General features: G+C 40.1%; 1 protein-coding gene across 1 annotated transcript in view; it reads left to right on the top strand.

Moving 5' to 3' along the window:
* The first annotated feature begins 1,828 nt into the window (after nucleotides 1–1,828).
* shank3a (SH3 and multiple ankyrin repeat domains 3a) overlaps nucleotides 1,829–25,596 on the top strand; it is a 204,606-nt gene continuing 180,838 nt past the window's right edge. The window contains 2 exon segments of the mRNA XM_036003218.1: nucleotides 1,829–1,982; nucleotides 3,090–3,234. The gene's annotated coding sequence lies outside the window, so the exon portion shown is untranslated.

The following is a 25,596-nucleotide window of genomic DNA, read 5'->3' as shown; positions in this document are numbered from 1 at the left end:
CCATCCTTTATATGTGACCCTCCAATAACCCTCCGTCCATATCTCTTAGTCAAGGTCAGTTGTGCTCATTGTTCTGCTCTGGTAGGCAGGAAGTAAGGGAATGGCATCAGCCTTTCCTTTTGGGTGTGTAGGCCAGGGTGCATTGTTTTGTACAGGGTGTTGTTGATGATATCAATAACATACTTCTCGCTGCATGTAAGTTCATTGTACTAATTCATGACAGGAGGACTTTGATGGCACAGTAATAACACATTATTATTGTAAAATAATTGCCATATCTGGAATTTTAGGTGGGATATATAATTCCTGGCTAATTTAGATGATTAGAGGTATTCAGATGAATAGTTTTCTTTGTGTGTGTGACTCCAACATTGAAAGCATGTGAACATAATTGATGGTTGCTGTTATCATCTGCAGAGTGTCCTCTTCCTTGTTTTTGAAATGTCTTTTAAAATGCATAGATATACAAAATTATACACAGGTGACACCTAGGACTTGCTGACTTTGGCATCAACTTAAAATGCAAAAATGCATCCTCTGCCCAGCATGTGTTCTCTTGTTTTAGTTTGTTGCTCTCAGTGACACAACTCCCACTGGCAAACACACACACACACACGCACTCACGCACGCATGCACGCACGCACGCACGCACGCACGCACGCACACACACACACACACACACACACACACACACACACACACACACACACACACACAAACACATAGTCTTACATGCACACTTTCACATTCACACACACAAACACATTATTATACAGTAGCCCATGATTTGCAACTTCAGAAGCGTCACAACTAATTTTTCATAAAGACAGGTTGACAACGCTTCCCTTCTTTTTTCACTAATGCTGTAAACACTTTGGCTTTTTCTGTTTTCCCCTCCAGCACTCAACTTGATACAGTACAATGCATTCAGGAATATTCTTAAGGGGCTATAACATTTGTGTTTTTCTAAGTTAGTCTCTTTTATCTGACAGAAGGTTGAAGGAGAAGGAGATAAATGAGTTGGGCTGTTGAGTGTACTGTATACAGACAGTTATTTCAGTTCTTAAGATGAAGATCATATTTATTTGTCTCTTAGAGCAAATTACCTTTTACCACAGCAAAAACTGAAAGCTGAGGCATGACATTTCACAAAAACTTATATTTTGAATCAATGGTTGTGTGGTGACAGATGAAAACAATCGAAATGAATGCACAATGGCAAGTTTAGAAAGAAAGACGGGCTATGTTACAAGTGTGATGAGAGTGGTTTGGAGTTTTGTATTAAGAGTTGTGAAATTGTACCACATAGTTGCAATAATAGTACCCAAGTGATTAAAAAAAAAACAAACTTGTAATTTAGGCAATTGCAAACAGATTAAATTAAATTACATCTGAAACTTTTAAAACAACATCCACTCGACTGTAAAGCTTTTCTGCAAGGTTTTGAAATTGAAAAGGCCTGGCACAGAGCTGTTTTTTTCTAATCGTCCCAAAGGTGTTCAAACGGTGCGGGTCAAACTTATTTCTTTTCTGGCCTTGCTTTGTTCACATGGGCAGGAAGGGCCTTTGCCAAACTTTTGCCATAAAGTTGAAGGCACACTATTGTTAAAAATAGTAGGCTATATTATGTTGTACCATACAATACTATTTACAATCAAACGGCCTAACCCAAATAATGAAATAACACCAGGCACAAAAGTAGACTATACAAAAAATATGATATGGTGATCACACTGTATAAATGTGATCATTAGGTATCCACACATTATGGCCATATTATGCAGCTGCAGAGCAGTGTGTTTTCAAAATAAAAGGGTCTCATCCATCGATAATAGATTAAAGTAAAAATGACCTAGAATGCTTTTACTTTGACGTCAGTCTGTGGTTGACCAAGTAACTTTAGCTAGCTCACCTCGTTCATCTCTGAGGAGTGTTTTTTAAGCTAGTCCACCGCCACTGACCGCTTCTACATGATTTTTCAGGTAAATCTGGTCTCTGTTTGCAATTTTCACAGGCAAGCTAACGTTACCTTGTTAACGTAATTTGTCAGAAAACGTTTGTTGATATTAGCCCTCATTAAGGACCTGCGTTATTAACGTACTCCTGTAGGTTAGCAAAAACAGACCAACTAACTAGCAAAACAGCTAACTGTTAATAACTAGCTACATGAAACTAACATTTGACCTAACGTAAGGTTAACGCTTTTAAATGCAATAAACACGCGCTCGGTGTTATTTAAACCATTAAACGTTATGCGTTTTGTAAATTAAGAGAAAAAAAAACAAACATTGGTCACATAACGTCACTATTAAGTTAACTTCATATTTATAACGTATTTGTAATTGCACTGTGTAACGTTACAATACGAAAGGGCAGCTAATAATACAGTTAGCTGGCTTAGATTAATGCAGTAACTATATATAGTATAGTATATATACTTAAACGTTACACCTGTGCAGCGGACATTCTGTCATGTCAAACACATGTAATTAATAACATTAATGGCTGCATTCCATTCAGGTGTAACATTGCAATGGTCCTGGTATTGTGCATGCTGGCTCACTGGCCAACTGGCAGATTAACAGATCAGGACCATATTGTTATTAGCTCACCTGTGGTTTTTCTGCTATATGTCAAGTTGAGAGAAGAGACAGTCCTAACGCTGCATCACATTGTAGTATAACGTAGGCTAGGGCAGTGGTTCTCAATTGTTTTGCACATACATGAATTTGGTGACAAACGTGTGTTAGGTCAACCCATTCTTCAAATACTGACGCTTGGTCAGAGGCTCTCAGCGTCAGATACTGACACAAAAGTCTAACACAGGGGTCTGCTGTGATTGGAAGTCGCGGGAAGCTGCGGTTATTAGTCAAATTTGCGGTGAAGTTGCGGTGATTGGACAAAATTGTGAGTCGCACTTAATTCACAGAGATTGATTGAATTTGCATGAATTGTTGCATAGGCCTAACGTTACATTCAACATTAATCTTCTTCTCCATCAGTGATAGTTTTGAATTGACATATTAGGACGTTTGTTTCATTTAATGGCAACTGTTTTTTGACCGGCTGATTCTATTTACATGGTGTAGGGTCGAGATTTCCTCAGATGTTTTACATCGCATTCAGCTCAGGATGCAAGTATGCAAACCAGCTGCAGACATCATGAAGCCTGTTGGGAATACACTTTCCTCAAATCTCTAGTCCATCAAAGTAGTAGCCTACTCTTCCAAATAAGTGAGTACATCCAACAGTTTTCAGTTCATAATGACAGAGTGGCCTTTTTGTAGCCTATGTTTGTTTTCATCAAATCTCTCTTTGATTATTTTCTCTAACAATTCTGTTAAATTAGATACAGAGTTGACAGTGTTACAAACTCTGCCCTGGACTAATATGTATTTAGTTTATGCTTTTTTTTGGTAGACGTCTTGTTTCCTGGTATGTTGCCATTTGCAGTAAAGTAATGTCAATGTTAAGTATTGATACATTGGATATAGTTCACTGTTGAGTTTCAAGACAAAAAAATGTGTGCTGGGAGGAAATTTGATGGCACTATCAATCACTATAACAGTGTATCTTTAATCCCAAGTTTAGAGAGTTTTAATGAGATGTTTAGACAACACACTTCAGCTACGGACCCATCACCATAGGACAATAGCAGAAAATACCCTGATGTCACCCTATATGGCATGTTATGTCCTGTGCCACCTTTTGTGTTGTCAAAACTCAGATGAGTAAGATACGAGTATTAAAGTACAATGTAGGTAGGCAGTCTTTCCATCTATAATGGTTCAGTGCTGTGCTCTGTTTTTGAGCTCTCCTCTGTGTTTGATATCTCATTTGGGATTCCCTCTGTGAGCAGCAGTTATCGTATTCCTATGGAGTGCACTGGCATTTGACATACAGACACCAAAGACTCTGGCAGCATTGAAGATCAACTGCCTCTCACAGCAGTACTCTCTCCCTGTCTCATTGTGTCTCATCCTGTCTTGTCTCTCTCATAGAAGTCAAACATGTGATTGACCCAAGGGATCACTGACTGTCACTTGCTTAAGCATTAATTTGATTTGAATCAGATCACTGTGTGTCTGCCGTAAGAGGAGTGTATATCTGTGTGTGGCGTTGGAGATGACAGTGAGGCAAGGCATACATGGGGCGGGTACAAGTCGAGTGTTTTGACATTGTATTTTTTGTTATTTGTTCGGATGAATAGTAAAAAGAACGTGGTAATTATTGAGTGCACGTATCTAACTAGCTATTCACAGTCTAGCAATCACTCGTCTACTTTTAGTGGCAAAAGTCACCAACAATCTGTACAACATACAACACACTATCCTTCGAACCTCAATTTGTATAAAAAAAACATCACAAGAAATCCTTTAGCAGGAGAAAAAAGGTAGGAACCTCTGTAAGAACAACAAAGGAGGGGTCCCTCTTAGATTTCAAATACACAGAGTAGACAACAATCACAACAATAGTAAAATTACAATGTGGAGAATCAGAAGGAAAATGTTAGGTCATTAAAGTCCATTTATACGTATGCTCCACTTATTAGCCTTCCTGGGCTTTCAACAGCACCTTACAGGTGTTATCAGCAGATGGAGATTGCTCAGTTGTGATGGAGATGGCCCAGTTGTCATATACTTTGATTTGTTTGCAGTAATATTAATGTTGGACCTACAGCATGTTAGTTCTTACCCATACAACTCAACAGTTCAAAATAATAAGTCACATTTTCCTCTTTGTTTAGTTCTTGCTTATCTTATCTAGTATTTTTGATTTTGAAAAAGCAGTGCTGATATTCCCTTCTTTGCTTGAGGTCCCCTCAGTCCATTCCTATTTGAGTGCCCTTCCTCTGATAAGTTGTTTTAAGTTTTATTGATCAAGTCTGACTCATTTTAGGAAAGAGGTCCCCCCTTAAAAAAAAACACAGTCACTGTTGTGTTGAATCACTTGGCAGTAAATTGCATATTTATTTTTGTAAAAAAAAAAAAAAAAAGGTGTACTCCATAAAAGATTATAGTTGTTGTTGTGGTTTTCATTCCCATATCATCAAGTTAAATGGGTTTGAAATGTCTCCAAAATCACTTAAAACAAGCCATATCCATTAGTTTTCCTTTGGTTGCATTAACACACCAAATTGTCTCTGAGTAGGGACGGAATTAGTCAATCAACAGTATCAGCTATTGAGGTATTATTTATAGCCTTTGGCGTGTGTTGGGATGAGGCCAGATGGACAGCCGTGATCCTATTACCTCCCTGTTACTTCTCACTGTTGTGTGTCTGCCTCCAGATCCTTCCTTTCCACAGTAGACCGTACACATTGACAGGTTTGGTTCTTCTGTTCATTAACTCTGGGAAGACCTCTGAGTTCTCTGCCTATCCCTTCAGGGAGCAGGACTGACCACGGTTCATGGTATGTGTCTCTAAAAAAGGATTTTGTTGATCTTTGGTGTTGTGATTAGATGCTGGCATCAGTGCATTGTACTCTGTGCTGTGTTGCCTTTTTAGTGTAATGTGGAGAAGACATGCTCTCACAATAAGGCATATGTGGGTATTCATCATGAGTAATCCCCTGAGTAATTTGTATTTACATTAAAATCAGGAGAGCTTTTCTGAAAAATAAAATTATGGAGTAGAATGTATGTGTTATGAAAACCATGTGATTAAGCCAATGATGGAGAAATCTTTGGATCATAATCACAATTTCATTATTTTGTATTAGATTTGCTGTTGGTTACATTGAATGACTTGCTTGCAGCTCATTCATGTTTTAGACAGTGCTGGTTGGTCGATTAAACATGGCTCTGCCACTTGTAAAACATGCAGGATTTATACTTCTCTACTTTATTAAGAGGACAGTAAGGTAAAGTGAAGCAGTGAGCTACAGTAGAGAGTGAGTGCAGAAATGTAGTTAAACTAATAAGTGGATGTGATTTGGTACTAGGCTCTATTCTCTATTCTGAAATTGATTGACTAAAGGGGTCTGAAAGGTTGCCATATTTTGTGGAAAAGTCACCAAGTTGGAAGTTAAACAAAATAAAGTTAAATTGAAAAAAAGACAAGAAAAAGTCAATATTACTGCACCTGTGTTTAGAATTGTTATAAACCAGCTGTTCTGACATTTCTGATTAGGCCTATATTTTATATTTTTTTGCAATAACATGGTTTAAAAAAAAAAGTCTAGCATAATTTCCTTGTGGTATCTCTGCAGGGATGGAAATTAGCACCCGCCAAATGTGGGTGATTTTGTGCAGTGGCAGGTGAATTTGCTCTACCTACCAGCTACGTTTGCGGGTAAATAAAAGCAGCATACCAGTTTTTCCGCTATTTATTAGCAACGGTCCGCCATTACTTAATTGTTATGAAGTAATTACACAACTCATTAGAGCTGTCTGCTCACGCTGGTCCGGTGAAATATGACAGCTACAGTAGCTTGGAAAATAGCTTTATGGGCACTGACTTTGATGAATTTACTTTTTATCAGACTCCAGATGAGACAAGAAGCTAACGTTAGCGAACGCTGCAGTCCCTCTGCCTCTGACTCCCCGCTGCAGGAGACGTTGTATTCCCCTGACACGCTGTATTAACGTTACTGTTTGAAACTTTTCCCAGGTTAGTGGGGATGCGTACTGCTCCAAACCAACATGAAAATAACGTACTAATGTTTTGCTCAGCATTTTGTTGCTAAACTGTGTGTAAAAAGAGCGATGACATTAAATCACCTGTTTCACGTAACGTTGTTCTAAGGTACCGTCTATGTGCTGGATTATTCCTTAGCGGGGGTTAGCTAGCAAATAAGCCCGCTGAAGGCAACATTACTGTTCATTTTTTGGTACAATGTTCAGTAATGACAGTAGGGCTGGGCGATATGTCAAAAAATATGATCACAATCATTTTTTTCCATATTGATCAATATCGATATTTATCACGATATATAATTTGATAATGCTGCCAGGTTGAAGAGTATCCTGATAATGACTGAAGCCTGAAGAAACCAGAGGGTTCATTAGTTAAACTTTAGAATATAGTTTACATTGAACTGTGCAAACATGGCTTGGTTTAGAATATATTGTGTGATAAAGGAATATATTGAATAACATCTAAATGTAAACATTTAACTTTGCAAACTTGCACTTTACCGTCGCTTTCGTGTCCATTCCCCTCGGTTCCACTCATTTCTTCACCGCCGGTAGCTCAAACAATGCTCTGCGTAGGAAATGGGCGTGTACTTTGATGGGCAAGCCAAAAACTTCTTCTTCTATTGATGTTTTTTGGTGGTTGGCAAACAACTTTTGGTGCGCAATACCGCCACCTTCTGAAATGGAATGGCGTTTATTTCTGCTGTGTGATAGGCTGTTAGATCTATCCAAATCGAGTAAAATATGTCCAAGTTAATCATCGTTATCGACCGGAATTTTATTGCGATCCCATATCGAGATTGTTTTATCGCCCAGCCCTAAATGACAGTAGTAGTGGTCATAGTCAGTGAACATGTGATCTGAGATGCACATTGCAAAATGTATCTGGATTTGTTCATTAGCTATGTGTGATATCTGCAAAGCTGAATGGACTCACAGTAGTAAAACAGATTTTATTCTGATCCAAAGACTGTGAGAGAAACACTATAGATCCTAGCAGAAACACTGTATGTGTGTGCATGAGAGAGAAAGAGAATGTTAGTATTTTCCTTAAGACTTTACCATATGAAATAAACATGCTTGAGTATTGTAGATATTGTTGTATTATTTTTCACATGCAGTTACACACTTGCCGGTTAAAACAAGAAAGTGGCTGGTAAAAAAGTGGTAGATTTAGAATCCACCAGCCACAGTGGCAGGTGAACAAAAAAAGTACATTTCCATCGCTGTATCTACGTGTGGTTATGTTATTTAAATTTTGCATGAATGTCAGATCTCCCCACCTGCAATGGAAAATGGCACAGAAAGAAGGGTCTAAAGATTAATGATGATGAACTGTTGTTAAACTGTTCAAATGGCTGGCTCCAAAATGGCAGTGATTCACATTTAAGACGTTATCATGTCCCTGTTAAATATGTATGATAACTTAATTTTCTTTTTTACCCAATGTTTCATGTTGCTTATCTGTTTTTTGGTTGGTAGGCTACTGTAGATAGGGAGACATTTTGAGATGGAGGATAAGAGATGTTACGATCTTATCTTTTTTACATTTGACAAGAAATGTACTCTGGGTAGGAATAGGTAAACAAAGGATCTTAAATAAAAATCAGAGCATTTTCTAACAATCTCTTTTGCTTTTGCTCACACGTAAATTGTTGCATTTATCTATACGGTGGTGTATCTTTCAATAGAGACACCATAGATATGTTTGTAACATTTGACAGGATTCTTAATGTAGTATTTATAATGTGTCGATTTTATTTGTTTATTATTTCATAATTTCTGAGCCAGATTTTATTCAGTAATTGAGAGGTCCTGTGAAGATAATGTCAGAATGCTTAAGAACAACACTGCTGCTTTAATGTTTTGATTCCTTTCAGGCTGTCCATCCGGTCGACAGCCGGCGGCGGCTACAGTACTAGATACTAGATAAAGTACTGAACTGAAAAACTAGAGCAACATTGTCTTCCCTAGAATACTCTGGAAGCATTGGCATCGTCCCAGTGATGTCTAAACCTATAGTATAGAAAATACTCCACAAAGAAAATTAACTAGTGACTGATTTAAAAACAAGACCATGGACACATCACGTGATCTTTGTCGTGACCACTGTGCAGTCTTTCCTCAAACTCACCTCACCACACATGGACACATTTTATTTGTCCCACACTATCCTCATGTTCCAACACCTTCAGTAAAACATGATTGCCACACACACCAGTAGTATTCTCTGTAGAAATGTATTGACAGGCACTGTTGCATTAGTGAGGCAATGAGAAGCAAGTGTTGTGCATTTCTCAATAAGTCTGTTTGCTCTGTCTGTTGTCACTTTGAACTTGAAAGTTCATATCAACAGACATTCATTTGATAGACATCCATGACGGCAATAATATAGCAATGGTGACATCTTGCTATTGAATGTCTTTAGGGGTGATTTTGATCATACTGCTTGCCAAGAAGTGTTCATTTAAATCAGCATGAAACATTGAGGTGTCTTAGCTGATTCATTTGTATTTCAAAGGGAAGTTTGTATCTTGACCAACACAATCCTTTTTAGTCAAGTTTCCTACCTAGACATATCTGTGACCTTTTATTAGTAGTTGACAGCCATGACGAGTATTCAGTGTTGGCTTTATGGAGATCAGATGTAAAGTGGAATATATGCTTGTTGATTAAATGCTTTACCTGAAGCAACCCCACTTACCTTAATAGTCATAGGAAATTAGAATGTACACACAATAACTGACTTTCACACAACTCTTAATTGAGTATTTGAAAAATGTTGTCAATCTAACACAGTTGTGTCATGGTACATTAGTGGTAACAGAATGGCTTTTAAGAATTACTGTAATTAATATTGGGCAGTTAATTATTTTCTCCATTTCAATTATGTTGGCTATATTTCTAAAGTCAAAAAAAATATAATATCTGCAACACTGCTTTAAGCTCCCATATTTAATACAAAGGCAACGTTTCAACCCTGCTGGATCTTCTTCAGGCAAATGGTGGACACATTTGATGAAGGGATATATGTAGGCCTTACAATCAGCTGACCCACCATGTGACTTCAATTAGTTTGATTATGTCTAGAAAGCCTAATAGCCCCACTCATGATGCAATCAAGAGAACAATTTCATACAGGTTTGGAACAGACTTATACATCTCAAAATAGGGCTGTTAAAATTCAATATCCCCAAAGGAGTACATAACACTGCTATCCACAGAAAAGAAAAGGAAAAACAAGAAGGAACAGTTCCATATATACAAGCCTACCCCAAACAATTACAGAAACATTACCCCACACCTCCAGTACTCACAATTGTTGAAGTTAATTCATACGTTCAAAAAAAGTATGAAATCAGAATTTCTTTAAACTTTTCCAACTTAACCGGAATTTTCCACCAGTTGCGTCTGCGCTGCATTCCGGAGGCGCCGCAACCCCCGCGAGCAATCTGGGCCATTCAAGGCAATGCTTGATATTCCACCAGCAGCGCCACGGCGCGTCCCAGAAGCGTGCGTGATACGTCTATTTTCACGTGAGCCACTTGCGCTCAGACAGCAAGGCAGGAAGTGAAACAGTGAGAGAATCCAGTCAGTTTACCAAAAGACAACACCCCAATATCGTATACGTCTCCTCTACAACACCACGGATGCAGAGAGATTCATCTTAGAGGTGGAAAAAGATAATACGACATCACAGAACCTTTTTATCAGGACAACGCCAGAAAAGAGAAGACATGGAGTTTAACTGTAGGAGTGCTGGGAGTGGAAGGTAGATACAAGTTTAATAAACACGTGAATGTTCTGTAAAGTACTTGTAGAGACAATAAAATCTACGAGTCGGGCAGCAAGACGCTCCGCTTCTGAGACACTCCCGGTTTGGTATGGCGCGTGGTGGAGGACTAAACAAAACCGGAACGCAGCCGGAACGCAGCACAGACACGCCCAGTGGAAAATGCACTACAACAACAATAAGATAAGATGTTTCAGCAAAATTGGTTTTGATTAATATTCATCATCATAATAAAATACTTTATTTGGAATTCTGCATCTTAAACAGAGAAAGCATGTGTTGAAACACATCAGCATTTACTGTGACAGCCAATGCCCCAAGGCATCAACCAGGACATTGCTATCTTTATCAGACTCACCATCAGCACTTGTGTTATTCAGCTTCCAACTACGGGCTGACATTTGCGTTTAATAATTATGCAAAGTTACTTCAGTTGCTCGATGCAGAGAGTGAGGAGATAGCAAGTAGAAGGGCAGATGAGATGTAATGTAATGTAAAAGGCCTATGCAGACACGGGGTAGAGATCGACAGAGACAAGAAGGCTAATAGTAGTATCTAAATGGACTGACAGTTATGTCCTTTCTTTGTTTTACAGGCTTAGTTTTAAGTTAAGAATTAGATACATTGATTAATACCCATTTAAAATTAGGGTTTAAATGTTTGTTTGCACACTTCTCTCTCTCTTCTTCTGTCTGCTTGCCTTTTATCTTTGTCTTAGTCACTATATTCCAAAACATGCAAATTAAATCATAATTATGCAGACATCTTAGAAACTAGTATGGAAGGGCTGTTTTCCCTCTTACCTGGTTTGCCATTTCTCCTAGGCCTCTGCTTAAGAGTCTGGCTGCTTCCCCAGACTCACGATTCCTTTTTGTGTCTGGCCAGCTGGTTTCAAAGTAATGTGCTGAGGTTTGATGTTAAAGAGCCATTTCTTTTCCCATGCTGGTGTAAAATCACCATCTGTCTCAGTGTCTGCTCTGATTTGAGTGTTCTCAGATGCAACCCCATGAGTCCACCACCAAGCCCCGATGCCTTTACACTGGATTTAAATACAAGAAGCAATATAATGCAAAAATGTGCCAGTTTTTGTCACTGGCAAATATTATTTAAACTTTCAGTTTTGTACAATTCACAGCTACTGGGTTGTTTCATTATGCCTCTGCACCCACTAGGCAAGGCAAGGCAAGGCAAGGCAGTTTTATTTGTATAGCACATTTCAGCAACAGGGCAATTCAAAGTGCTTTACATAAAACATTAAAGAGGCGTTAAAAACGATTAAAAAAAAAAAAATTACAGTGCAGTATAACAACAAGTTAACCGAGTCCAACTCGGGAGCCTCCCAAAGGATGTTTTCTGTTGCAACTCAGGTTCCAAACCTGGCCTCCCAGAGGACTTAACCAGTTCCACACTGGGCCTTACAAAGGACTTAATAAGTTAACTGAGTCCAACTCTGGCCTCCCAGAGGACTTATACTTTAACTCATTTTCTGTTGCAACGCAGGTTCCAAACCTGGCCTCCCAGAGGACTTATAAATTAACAATTATTTAAAGAAAGGCAACATCAAAAAGATAGGTCTTCAGCCTTAATTTGAAAGAACTGAGAGTTGCGGCGGACCTGCAGTTTTCTGGGAGTTTGTGCCAGATATGTGGAGCATAAAAACTGAACGCTGCTTCCCCCTGTTTAGTTCGGACTCTGGGGACAGCAAGCAGACCTGTCCCAGATGACCTGAGAGGTCTGGATGGTTCATAGTGTAGTAGCAGATCAGAAATGTATTTTAGCCCTAAACTGTTTAATGATTCATAAACCAGCAAAAGTATTTTGAAATCAATTATTTGAGGTACTGGAAGCCAGTGTAAAGACTTCAGAACTGGAGTGATGTGATCCACTTTCTTGGTCTTAGTGAGGACTCGAGCAACAACGTTCTGAATCAGCTGCAGCTGTCTGATTGATTTTTTAGGGAGACCTGTAAAGACACCATTACGTCAAGTCTACTGAAGATAAAAGCATGGACAACTTTTTCCAAATCCTGCTGAGACATAAGTCTTTTAATCCTTGATATATTCTTAAGGTGATAATAGGCTGACTTTGTAATTGTCTTAATGTGGCTGTTGAAATTCAGGTCTGAGTCCATGACTACACCAAGATTTCTGGCTTTGTCTGTTTTTTGTGTGTAGTTATTGTGACCAAGCTAGTCGTCCAACATGACTGCCTCAGTTATTGTCTTTGCAAGGATATTACTGCCAGTCAGTGAGTTATGTCAAAAATTGTGAGCTATCCCTTTAATGATTTTCCTTTTTATCAAAGGCTGGTTTGAGGTCCTACATGTCTTCTCATTCACGTATATCTGTGTATCTGTTTACTTGCTTACACAAAGAGGTCACAAACACATGGACACACACAGTATTTTAAATAACAATTATAAAATGCAGATATTAGGCCCTTGCCTTGTAATTTGTTCCAACAGCAGCCTTTGAGAGAAGAGATTAGCATAATTTGCATTAGCATACTGGTAAAAGAGAGGAAAGATCTACCTTTAGACTGGTGGTTAATTGACTCAAATTCCAATGCCAGCTTCTCTCTCTCTCTCTCTTTCTCTCTCCCTGTCATCCTCTGGCTGAATTAATGAGAGATCAGTGAAAGGATGTTTACAAGATTAACAACTGCCTCAACATTTAGTCTGTGTATATGAGTGTCAGTTGGGGTCTGTGTTTTCCCAAAGGGGCTGTGAGGATTACACCAGCATACGATTTACTAGATGCATTAGTTTTCATCACAGCCCTGCATAGCACTGAAAAAAATAGCTCTGAAACTATTATACCTAAACAATCTGAAATGAATGATTATGTAATGCAATTACTGGAATGGCTGTTACTGAATAACACAGAGGCCATGAAGTAATATCTGTCCATTCTCTGTTTATACTGTGTGGCCAACCCTAAATTCATTAATGTTATTTGCCCAAGGGAAGCGTATTATCATTAAAGGGATATTTCACCGCTGGAAAGATGAATATGTATATATTGGGTATTGGGTCATTTATGTAGTAGAAATGTGAATTTTCTTTAGAAGTTGGTGCCTTCTAGACCGAGAAAAGCCAGAAAATGTATTTTTGTATTTTGTTTTATTGTCATTTCAACCATATACACGAAACAACGTTTCACCGCGGCTCAAGTGGTGTTACACATTTAAAATATATAAAAACGACATTATATAAAAACTACATATGAAACAGGCTACATTTAGTGCACACACATTATAGGCTCCGTAAAGTTGGTAGCATTAGCGCTAAACACAGCCGTGAATTTGTGTGGAATGTAGAATGGTCGGCATCTAACAGTCACAAACTCCACCAGTGGTTAGCAGTAGTTGGATAAAAGCACCCCATTTCTGCACCAGTCCGTGTCCGTGTTAACACAGCACACCTCCACGAGTCTTACCCGACAGAGCAGCATCTGCTCTGAAGGCTAGCAGGCCTGGAAGCTGGATAGCGGAGTCCGGTAAACTGTTGTTCAGCCATGTTTCCACAAAAACAAAAACACAGCAGTCTCTGAACTCACGTTGGGAGTTTCTTTGAAGTTGGATGTAGTCCAGTTTGTTGGATGGATGGGACAGGTGGCCGGCTAGCGTTAGCTTTCCACCTAGCTCGAACTCCTGCCCTCGGTCCGCGTTTCCACTTTCACGCACACCGCTTTCGATGTCCTCTTACCCGGCTAGCGGCATCGAGCGACACCGCAGGCTGAGGTGCTGGTCTCCGTAGCAGGCGAAGCTCGCGTAGTGTATTCGAGTATTCCGTCTGTAATAAAGTTTCCTGCATATTCTCCGATCTGTACCAATGTATCCCAGTACACATGTGCGGTAGTGTGGTAGTTTGAATGCACATAATAGTTGTACAAGTTTGCTGCTGAAAAGAGAGAGCCTGTTTAGTTTAGCTTCAAGATGGCTGACAGTCGACTCGCATCGGTAGTGACAGTCCCACCCCCTACGGGCGGGTTAAAAACATGCGGAAGCAGCTGGCTGTAGTCCATAGCCTCTGGGCAAAAATGCCTCTGATGACGCTAAATGACGATTTCATCAGAGGCTTTTTTCCAGACCAACAATACAGAGAAATCTAGTCTCGGAGACATGAGGGAGGGAAGCACGGTCATTTGAAAATACTACCGGGTTTCTACTGATACAAAGCTTAATGCTAATTGGTGAAGTATCCCTTTAAGTTATGTATTTCTTTTAAAACCACATCTTAATCACATTATAGTGGGCAAACATGGCTAGTTTTGAGGAAATGCTACTTGATTGATTTTTGCTTTCTTTTTCCTGTTTGTCATCACTGATCCTCCTCTCGCTCTTTCTCTTCCTCTTTCTCTCTGTCTATTTCTCCCTCTAAGCCTTTGTGGGCTTAGAAGTGATTCCACTAAAGAACATTTTTATACAAAATCTGCCACTTCAATCTGGGACTGTTCCCTGAATGTTAATGTGAGTTAGCATTGTAGAAGATAAAGTCATATGTTGATTTCAAGCAAGTCTTGCAAAGAAACGGGTCTTGACAGGTAGAACATTTCCTGCTCCTGCTGCATTCAGCTGAGCAATTGTGGGACTGATAACTTGGAGTGAAAAGAGTCTCAGAGCTTGATTCTAGACTCCTTTGTGAGTAATTGTAAATGGATTGACCATATACTTATACCAATAAGTTGTTTAATTCATGGGTTGTATGCCTCACACAAAAAATATTTCCACACAGCAAATGTCCCCTCAAGTTTAAGAGAGCGACATGTAAATACCATTGGCCCAGGGTAAAGCTGGGCAATATATCGATATTATATCGATATCGTGATATGAGACTAGATATCGTCTTAGATTTTGGATATCGTAATATCGTAATATGGCATACGTGTCTTTTCCTGGTTTTAAAGGCTGCATTACAGTAAAGTGATGTCATTTTCTGAACTTACCAGACTATTGTAATTGTTCTATTATTTGCCTTTACCCACTTAGTCGTTATATCCACATTATGGATGATTATTTATCAAAAATCTCATTGTGTAAATATTTTGTGAAAGCACCAATTAGTCAACAATACAATATCATTGCGTTATCGATATCGAGGTATTTGGTCAAAAATATCGTGATATTTGATTTACTCCATATCGCCCAGCCCTAGCCCAGGGTATTGACACCTCCGAGGGAGAGATGAGAGGAGATGCTTCACTGAATTATTTCTACTAATTACTTGCTCCCATGGTGGGTTTACATGTACATGTGTATTTGAGTGTAGAATGTAAGTGTATGTGTACATGTGATATATGCCTGTGTTTTTTTGCCTCCCATTGCCAAAGGGAAAGCTATTGTAGCTATCTGCTATTGCTGCCTTTGAAAATGCCTTTCTACCAGAAAGATGCAGAAAGGCATCTTCAAAGGCCTTTAGCAAGCTTGAGGCGTACATGTTTCTCTAACAGCTACACTATAAAGCATTTTGGCTTCTTTTGAACTCTGATTTACTTCAGTACTCTGTAAATTTGGTATGTTTTTGTGATGGTATTATTTTTTTCTTTTAATGTTTTTTTTTTTATCTTTAGGCCCAACTCTTGTATTAATCAGCACTATATTGTATCAGTGGTGACAGGTTTAGGTATAAACTAGCTAAACCTACTTGATTTACTTAACTTAAGGCTCATGGTAAATCAGACATTACTAGACAAAAAATTAAATTATCATTATGGGTCTATCTAGAAAATACTTTAAACTCAGAATACACTGCATGTTACTTGAATGTGTGTGTGTGTGTGTGTGTGTGTGTGTGTGTGTGTGTGTGTGTGTGTGTGTGTGTCTGTGTCTGTCCATGATCCTTTCTGTTTCTACTTGTCTGCATATTCCTCTCTAAGAGCCCAAGGAAGATAACCCCATGTAACAGGAGGTCTGTTAATTATACAGAGATGGAAATCAAACCTGCATACAATATTATGTATAAGGTTAATCCCAAGACTGGCAAGGCCACTCGTTACTCTCTATTCATCTAGATCAACCTCTTGTGCTCTTAACCTTTTTGTAAGGCTAGGTTTCTATAACAACCCCTCTGGCTTGCATATTCATTTTCAAAGAATATAAGGTGATGGAAAGTAGACTAAATGGTGTGTGAAAGTGGATGGGAGGCAGTGTAGGAGGTTGAAAGAGGGGCATTGGGTAATGATGCTGGCCACTTTCCAAAAAATGACAACGCTTTGGATCAAAAATGGAAATGCTGGCGCTATCCCATTACTCCATACAGGCTTAGTGAGTGACATTTTAGTGAACAACTTGCCAGGTAATTTAGAATACAAACAACGGTTCAAAATTGGAATACAAATTGTATGACTTTTTTTTCTGTGTACATTTGAAATGATTGTAATCACCGTCACACATTTATTTGTGTATGTTTTATATTTTAGTCTCAAGCAAGAGTATTTTTACTGCATCCACTTTTAAATGAACACAGAAATCAATAGTTGATTCATTATATATACTTTTTGTTTTAACATTATTCTAGTAAGAAGCGGTGCAGTTTTCTTGGTCAATTGTGCATAAACACACTCAAATCTGATAATCAGGTACTGGTGTGGCATCAAAAAACAGCTATACTTTTGTCGTCATGGGACTGGATAGTGATGTTGAACAGCCCGGTCTAATGGCAGTTTGTGTAAATGTGACGTTATTTTAATCTATTGATACGTGTTCACGGAGACGTTTTTGTCGGTTTTTACGTGGTGGACAGCACAAAAATGTGAAGTAATGTATTTCAATGGGAAGCATATTTCGTGGTCACAGCACGAAAATGGTAGGGAGTAATATAAAAAGCCGAAAATCCGCGTAGGGAGGCTTGTCGGGGTGGTGGATGGTTCAAACAACACAGGACTTTCACCCGTGCGAGCGGGGATCGCGTCCCGCGTGTGGCGCTTTGTTTCCCGGGGATAGTGGCACTTTGTTTCCCGGGGATGGCGTCCCTGCGTGTGGCGTTTTGTCCCACGTGTTACTGTGGCGCGTCTCCCGGCGTGTAAGGCGCCCTTTCCCCGTAAGGTTTTTCCTAAACCCAACCTCCGCCACCCCGTTATTGTGGCGCGTCCCCAGCGGCCGTCTCCCGGCGTGTAAAGCGCCCTTTTCCCGTAAGGTTTTTCCTAAACCCAACCTCCGCCATCCCGTTATTGTGGCGCGTCCCCAGCGGGCCGCCTTGCGGGCCGCCTCCCGGCTTATGGAGCGTCCTTTTCGGCCGCCTCCCGGCGTCCTTTCCCCGAGAAAATAACATGACATTTACACGTAAAAACGAGAAAAAGGCATTGAACGCAACAGCTCTTAATTCACTGCCCTGAGAAAGAGGGTAATCATTTGTTTTCTGCTGGCTATTAGGCTGAAGGACCACAAGTTCACAGGCGCACACACGCAAACGTGTATATAAAACACATTCACAAAAGCACACAGATCCCTGTGGATCTAGAAGTGGAGGTACTAGGTCATTATCGTAGCTATAGTGAAATGAACACTTCATCTCCAACTTTTCTCTAGATGCTATTGATTAGCCTTCCCTCTGCAGAGTTGTGTGTGTGTGTTTGTGTGTGTTTTTTAGTTTCAGGGTAGCCTGGATGCCAGCCGAACTTAGCCCCACCCACAACATTCGAGGTCGTTATTTTGTGTCTCTGGTGCTTCTACACGCATACAAACTTTGAAAAAAAAACCCATCCATGCTGTTTTGAGTGAGATACTGGTTTCTGAATGTATCCTGCCTTCAGTCTCCAGGTGAGCTGGGCAAAATCTGCACGGCTTTCTAAGTCACTAGCCGAAATGAGCTGGCTAACCGCAACCGTTAGCATGCTAGAGCTAGCATGTTAGTAGGCTCAGTGAAACTGAGTCCAGCGTGAGGGAGACCCGACTCAGAGGAGGAGAGGTTGTCTGTGTTATAAAAGACCTAGTCTTAATCCTTGACGTTACACTTCCGAGATTGCTCCGGTGCCGCAGGAAATTCCGCCGGATGCATGTATTTTCAGTTTTCTTCTGCTTTCTTTGTGTTGGAATTTTAAATTCAGGTGATTATTGAGGACTATTTTTGACTGCTCCTCAGATCTCTGCAGGGTAAAATGAGACAGCTATTATTAGAAAATAATCTAATTGCGATTTTTTTCACCAATATTGCGATTGCGATTTAATTTGCGATTATTTTTTGAGCTCTTTGTCTTCTGTATTATTCAACAAAGATAAGCAATAAATCATTGTATAGTATGAACAACACAAGATTAGATAGATTAAACAAACTGTTCTTTCCTGGAGGCCAGGCCTGTATGTGATGATGAAATTAGGTGATGCATGAATTTATATGAATGACATCTTTTATTTAACTACTTCAATCACAGTAGTATATTGAGCACTGACCAAGCCTGGTGTAAACATTCATATGAAAGTCAGAAACACATCACACAAACTAAAGTGCAAATTACAGAAATATAAAAACAAATATGTGGCTTTACCACACTACTAAACATGTGGATTGCACTTTTTAAACATTGTCTTTGAACTTTACTAGACAGTTAAATAAGTACAAATATATTATATATATATATATATATATATATATATATATATATATACTGTTCCTATTTGGGACTAAAGTTTCTGTCGAGTCTGAGGCCATTGTACAACAGGTCAAGGTACGGCGTAGCGTTAGCGTGCCAAGATGATGCTTTCTCTGCGGAGTGCAGACTGCTTTGCTCTTGCGAGTCACGTGACCAAATCACAGCCTTTGTGATTAGGAAATCACGTTTTAACATATCGCGATATTATTGCAAATGCAATTAATTGTTCAGCCCTACTCTGTGCGGAGCTTAGCACCACCCATGACGATTCTGATTGGTTTAAAGAAATGCCATTAAACCAGAGCACGTTTTCCTCCCATCCCCGAATGCTATGTGGAGTAGCCAGACCCTCCTTCAGCGTGCTTTGGAGGAGGGTCTAGCAAAGCAAGACTATAAAGGACCTAACATTTGTGACTTTGTAGAACAGTAGCCAGGTCCCCTTTGTAGTGAGGGAGTAACAAGCTGATTGGCAGCAAAGGCCCTGACACACCAAGCCGACGGCCAGGAACTAGTGGCGACGAAGGCTGACTGTGGCATCACCTCACGTCGGCCCTCGCCGCCTTTGTCTTGGCAAAAAATTTGTACTGGAACACACCGCAGAGACTACAGCTAACGGCTAAGTACCATGTACGTTCTGCGCATGCGTGCAAGGAAATAACTCTCCATACTTGCAGGCGGCGGTAGGGAAACCGGATAGAAGCATTGCTATGATACCCACAACAAACAGCGTTTGCTCAGATCAGCAGTGGCAGAACCGTGCTAAGCCTACGGCCCCTCTGCTTCACCCCCCTGCTGGGAAAACAGCGGACACTGGGGGCTAACCAGGCTAACCAGACCATCTCCCGGGCTGTCATCCGCTCTCTCGGCAAATCATTCTTCCAACGGTTGGAGCGGAGGGACCAAACCCGGACAGCCTGCTGCTGGCCATTTAGCTAACTAATGTTAGCTTGCTAATTCCACCCACCCATCATGCCCTTCATCCTACCCTGGTTACAGAAAATTAGCCTAACAAAATTGTCACTCATCTGGCGATTGCAATGTGCTTTCCTACGATCTGACAAGAGTGTGTAAATGAAACATTAAGTTGTTACATTTTACTAGAGCTGGGGGTAAACGATTATTTAACAAAAAATGTGATATATTTAGCAAACTAAACTTCTGTATGTATGAAAAAAGGGAAAACAGGTGATGTTAATATATAAATAACAATTAAAAATAAAATAACTATAGCCTTGCAGTATAAAGATATTTCTCAAAACACAGGCCTGTTTAAACGTCAACAGTAACGTTACCTGAAAACGGCGTGTAGTTCCTTTTTTAGCAAGTTTGCCGTTGCTGTCAACGGGCTTATCTGCTAACATTAGCTACTGACGGTTACCTCGGAACAATCCAGCAAATAGACGGTACCCTAGTGTGCCGTTACCTGAAACAGATGATTTAACGTCACCGCTCATTTTACACACAGTTAAGCAACAAAACTAAACGCTGAGGGAAGATTACTACGTTTTTAATGTTGGTTTTGAGCGGTATGCACCCCCACTAACCTGGAAAGTGTTTTAAACAGTAACGTTAATACAGCGTGTCGGAGGAATACAGCGTCTCTTTTTTTTTTTTTAATACAGCGTCTCCTACAGCAGCCAGCGGGGCATCAGAGGCAGAGGGACCACAGCGTTCGCTAATGTTAGCTTCTTGTCTCATCTGGGGTCTGATAAACAGTAAATTCATCAAAGTCAGTGTGCCCAACACTATTTTCCGATTAACTGTAGCTGTCATATTTCACGGGACCCATGTGAATGCGGTTTTCATGTTCCAGTTGTTCAGCCTCAGAGGGGAGAGAGAGCGGCTGACTGTTCGCCTGAGATCAGTAGAGCAGACGGATGTGCAGAGCTGTGTATAATTACGACTTTATGACATTTCATAAACAGTTGATTGAGTGGCAGTGCGCCGCTGCTACATGCATATAGCGGAAACCCTGCATGTGCACGTGTGGTGCTGATGTTGCGCTGAATTTGACCGGCATAAAATCGGCATATGTCAGACTGACTGGCAGGTCGGCGGTCATGGCCGATGACGTGAAAAACGGCCAATTCCGGTCACCAGCCGGTCAATCGGTGCATCTCTAGTAAGTAGCTATGTATATCTCGTGGTATGTATACCATCTTACGGACATAATGTGCATAAATAGTTATTCCAATCGTTCGAAACTATGTGTTTTTTAGAAGGAACATTCAAACGTCATTTTTGGCCAGTTTTAAAGCGTGTGTTGGATTGATCAAATGAGATAAAAAATGAGAAGAGCCTTCTGTGCACGCTCTCACAGTTGTTTGTTTGCTTTCCTCACTACCGTTTTCAAGCCGATTTAACACGTTGTTGAATCGGCCAAAAAAAGCCGACGAAGGCTGACGCGTGGCGGGACACACTGCACATACTAGGGCGGCGGTCGCTCACCGTCGGCCCAAGTTGGACAGACGGACGATGGTCGCCTTGGTGTGTCAGGGCCTTAACAGAGCATAGTGGACAGCTAGGGTGTGTGGTTTGACCATGTCCTGGATGTAGGATGGGCCAGAGCCACTCACAGCACGATAGGCAAGTACCTGTCCTCTCAGTATTCTAGATTACATCTTTATTGTCGGCTCTGTTTCCACTGTAATTTTAGCGACTCCCACACCAGCCCACGCTGTCTGAGTAGCGTGTGCTCCCCTTCATCTCTTGTCAGAGTATGCCCTCTTTGCCTACGTCACCATTGTCTCTGAGGTGCATTTGATAATAAAGTTATTTTTAACTGCGCCTATTATTCCCAACATCATAAACTATCCACTGCTCTGGGCCCATTGCCAGTACTGTCATTGCAGTGTAATAGGCAATACATCAACAACTGTGTGTGTGTGTGTGTGTGTGTGTGTGTGTGTGTGTGTGTGTGTGTGTAAAATCTCAGCATTTTTAGACAAAGTGGGCATGTAGGAGTCTGGAATCACTAGGTGTCTCACGGTGGTCATCTAATTTATCAATAAACTACATTTAATACATGTATGCTGGGAAATGTGTTTAAGTGGCCTGGTCAGAGACCAAACCTCTGACTCATTTTAAACAATATACGATACATTAAAAAAAAATTATTTTAATGGCCATGTAAGATTTATAAACTCTAAGTAAATATATAAGCGGAAATGAAGACCGTAATAGTTATAAGTCTGGTCCTCTGTGGCATGCAGCAGCTTGTAGTTCTGAGAATGAGTTTTTCACCCGTTGCCCGGTGCAGTCATGTTTGATATGCTGCTTCTCTCCCTATTGCTCAGCTCCTACTGCCGTACTGTAATTACTGCACTTGGCAGACAGTCACGACACATCGACAACAGACAAATTTTGTGTGTGGGGAGGGGATGAGCAAAATGAAAGAGAGCTGTGGGCAGGGGGAGTCGTGTTGCGACGAAAAAGAGGACCACAGATTTTTTTTCTGACTTTCAACTTTTACTGAAAAATTACAGCACTGGGAAAAGTTTTAGAGTAAGCCATGCAAGACAATGCAGGTGGATATATGTTTCTGACTAGGTTAGTGGCATGCTCACCTTAATAATAAGCAAGTCTATAGTTCAGTGTTTATTAGGGGTGGAACGGTACATGTATTCGTATTGAACCAAAACGGTACGGGCGTCTCGGTTCAATAAATGAATTTACACGGAGAATACACGGCATAAAAATAAATAAAACTTGCGTGCAAATGAATTAATGTAATGTGGAACTACTGTTACATACGCGTTTCTTAGGGACACCTAATCTGTAGCCCCGCCTTAGCTCTGAAGCTCCCACGCTCCGCCTACATGTCCAGTCGGTCCAGTGAGTCCTTATATATATGTCAATGAGTGAGTCCACATGAAGCAAACTAGTCCCTTCCATATACAACCAAACACGGGTGTACTGTTAGCTGTATCCCTTCTTGCTTCGACCACAAATGGCTTCCAGGCCCATTTGCTTCGCTGTTTGCTCCGCTGTTAGCTCCGCTTTTAGCTCCGCCGTTAGCTGTTAGCTCCGCCGTTAGCTTCGCTGTTTGCTGCTAGCTCCACTGTTAGCGTGTGAAGCTAACGCCACAATTCGCCAACTGCTCTGTGTAACCGAAGCTGCTCTTTTAACACCCCTGCTCTGTGCATTCACATGAGAGCAGCACTTGTCTCCCATATCACACTACTAGCTGATTGTCTTATTTTGTTTACAAGTTCCAGATGGAGTCTGGAGATTATGTGGGGTAGCCTACTTATTGTTTAGCCTACTGTTTACATCTTACTTTATACACTTCAGGCTGTTGCAGCTAGCTCAGGGGAGAGACTGGATGACACTAGGTGGTACAGCCTGAGACATGCACAATAAAAAAAATTGCCTTCTGCATTTTTGTTATGCTTTTCCCTCCATTGTACCGAACCGAACCGTGATGTCTGAACCGAGGTATGAACCAAACCGTGACTTCAGCGTACCGTTCCACCCCTAGTGTTTATATCTGATTAGTCCCTAAGATCTTCTACATATGATCACCAGAATCTGATCACCTGATCGCTTTGTTTTGCTTTCAGGCAATGCTTATGGAGAGAGTGATCACCAAACGTCACCTTATTGAGTCCTTATGTGTTACGCAGTGAGCCATGTTATAAATAAGCAAAGCGGAAATGCTGTCTTTGAGTTTTGAGAGATATATAATATTGCTCCACTTCTGTGTATTGGCATTCGTCAGCATAAATTTAGGACTACATACTGTAAACTGTGGTGTTTTGACTAGAGCTTAGACAACACCTTAACAACATAATCTATCTTGTAGGGAATCAACAAAATATTTTTTTCATTATGGAAAAATCTATTGATTATCAAGCTTCTAAAAAAGAATTGTTTGGTCTATAAAATGTCAAGTGTCCATCATGAAGATGAAGTGATATCTAAAATGATGTCCAAAAATGTCAAAGGTATTTATTTTACAGTGTTATGACAGTGTATTATACCTAATATACTTAATACTCAAATATGTGAATATTGCTCATCAACTTTTAACAAAGAAGTTGATCAAACATTACTCCTTTTAAAATATGTTTCCTTATCTTTTGGTTAGCAGGTTGTTTTGGGTGCACTGCACAAATAAAATGACTTTCATTAACTTGAAAAAACTTATTTAATGGATATTTCATGGTTGTAAATACTCTCGCTTATTAAGTAAGGTGGCTCCTATCAGGCATTTTAAGGCTGGTTCTTTAATTCAATTAAATCAATCAATTATTGCACAGAAATATTTAGATATCTCTTATTTATGGTATCTTCCGAAATGCGTAACAGCAGCAAGCAGGCCTATCAAATAAACTGGCATGTCATTGACACACAAAGCCTCACAATTAGAGAGAGATTGAGGCTCTGTCCGCGAACCAACTCAGGATGCCCTAGGCCCAGGCCTGTCACTTTCAAATGTATGTCTTTATACCATCTGCACACCATTGTTTTGCCATCTCATTTAATGATGCCTTAAAATCTTGAGCACATAAATGCCGCATCTTGTTTGCATAACTGAGAAGAGTCACATTAAATACTATTCCATTTTTCATACACCAATCAACACAGAATTGCTCATTGTAATTCACTTCCTCCTAGTTTTTGTGATTCAATATTTTACCTCCTCTTGATTTCACTGGCATCTATTTGTATGCAAATGAATGGAAGCACTAGAAACTGCAGGGTTTCAGGCATACTAGGTTATGAATGTGAAGTTGATCAAATGAATCACACACACAGTTGTGCATCTTGTGGGAAGGAATTCACCACCGATAAATCTAGAGTTAGAGTCAGTTCAGAGAGATGCAACACACAAAAAAGCAACAGACTGCACAACACTTACATCAATACCTAAATGCTGTTCGTACATCAGGCAGCACAGTTGAAGTCAAACATGGATCAATCAACATGAGACTGTAAGGCTGTGTCATGTCACTCTTTTTTCAGTGTAAGGTTTTTTTATTTGTTATCTTTTTTTTTTCTCAGTTTCACCTTTCAAAAGCTAAGTAAAAAAACAACAACCTGTGTACGTGTAGATTAGGCCTAAGGCATTTTACATAAAACAGCCTTATCTGGTTAGGAACTGTCCTTTAGTATTGTGTAGCTGTTATGATCTACCCTTTTTCATTCTCTTCCCATTATTCACAGTGATGGGAATAGGGATGGGTTGGAGCTGAATCACTGTGTTTTCTTACCAACCTTTATCCGTATCAGTAAAGACGGGAGAGAGGAACAGTGAAAAAGGGACTGCTGCAAGGGCTAGCCTAATGTATGAATAATGCATCTGCAGAGACTTAAAACTACTTCAGAACTCCTCAGAAAAGAGCTCTCTCTCTAATGAGAGTGTTGCTTGTTTACATGTATGGTTTTTATGTACATGGCCACAGCCATACATTTTAATCTCAAATTTACCCAAATCAATCAAATTTGAAGTTGGCATGAATGTGTTGGCATTAGTGCTTTTCACAGCCACGCATTTGCACCTGGCAAGTGCCCAGCACACCGAGGGTTATCTGTTACCCATTAGGCAGCCCTGCTGGACCAGTTGTTGGTTAAC

The sequence above is a fragment of the Sander lucioperca genome, chromosome 7 (genome assembly GCF_008315115.2).
Source record: "Sander lucioperca isolate FBNREF2018 chromosome 7, SLUC_FBN_1.2, whole genome shotgun sequence".
Lineage (NCBI taxonomy): Eukaryota > Metazoa > Chordata > Actinopteri > Perciformes > Percidae > Sander > Sander lucioperca.
This window is presented reverse-complemented; position numbering and strand designations above follow the sequence as displayed.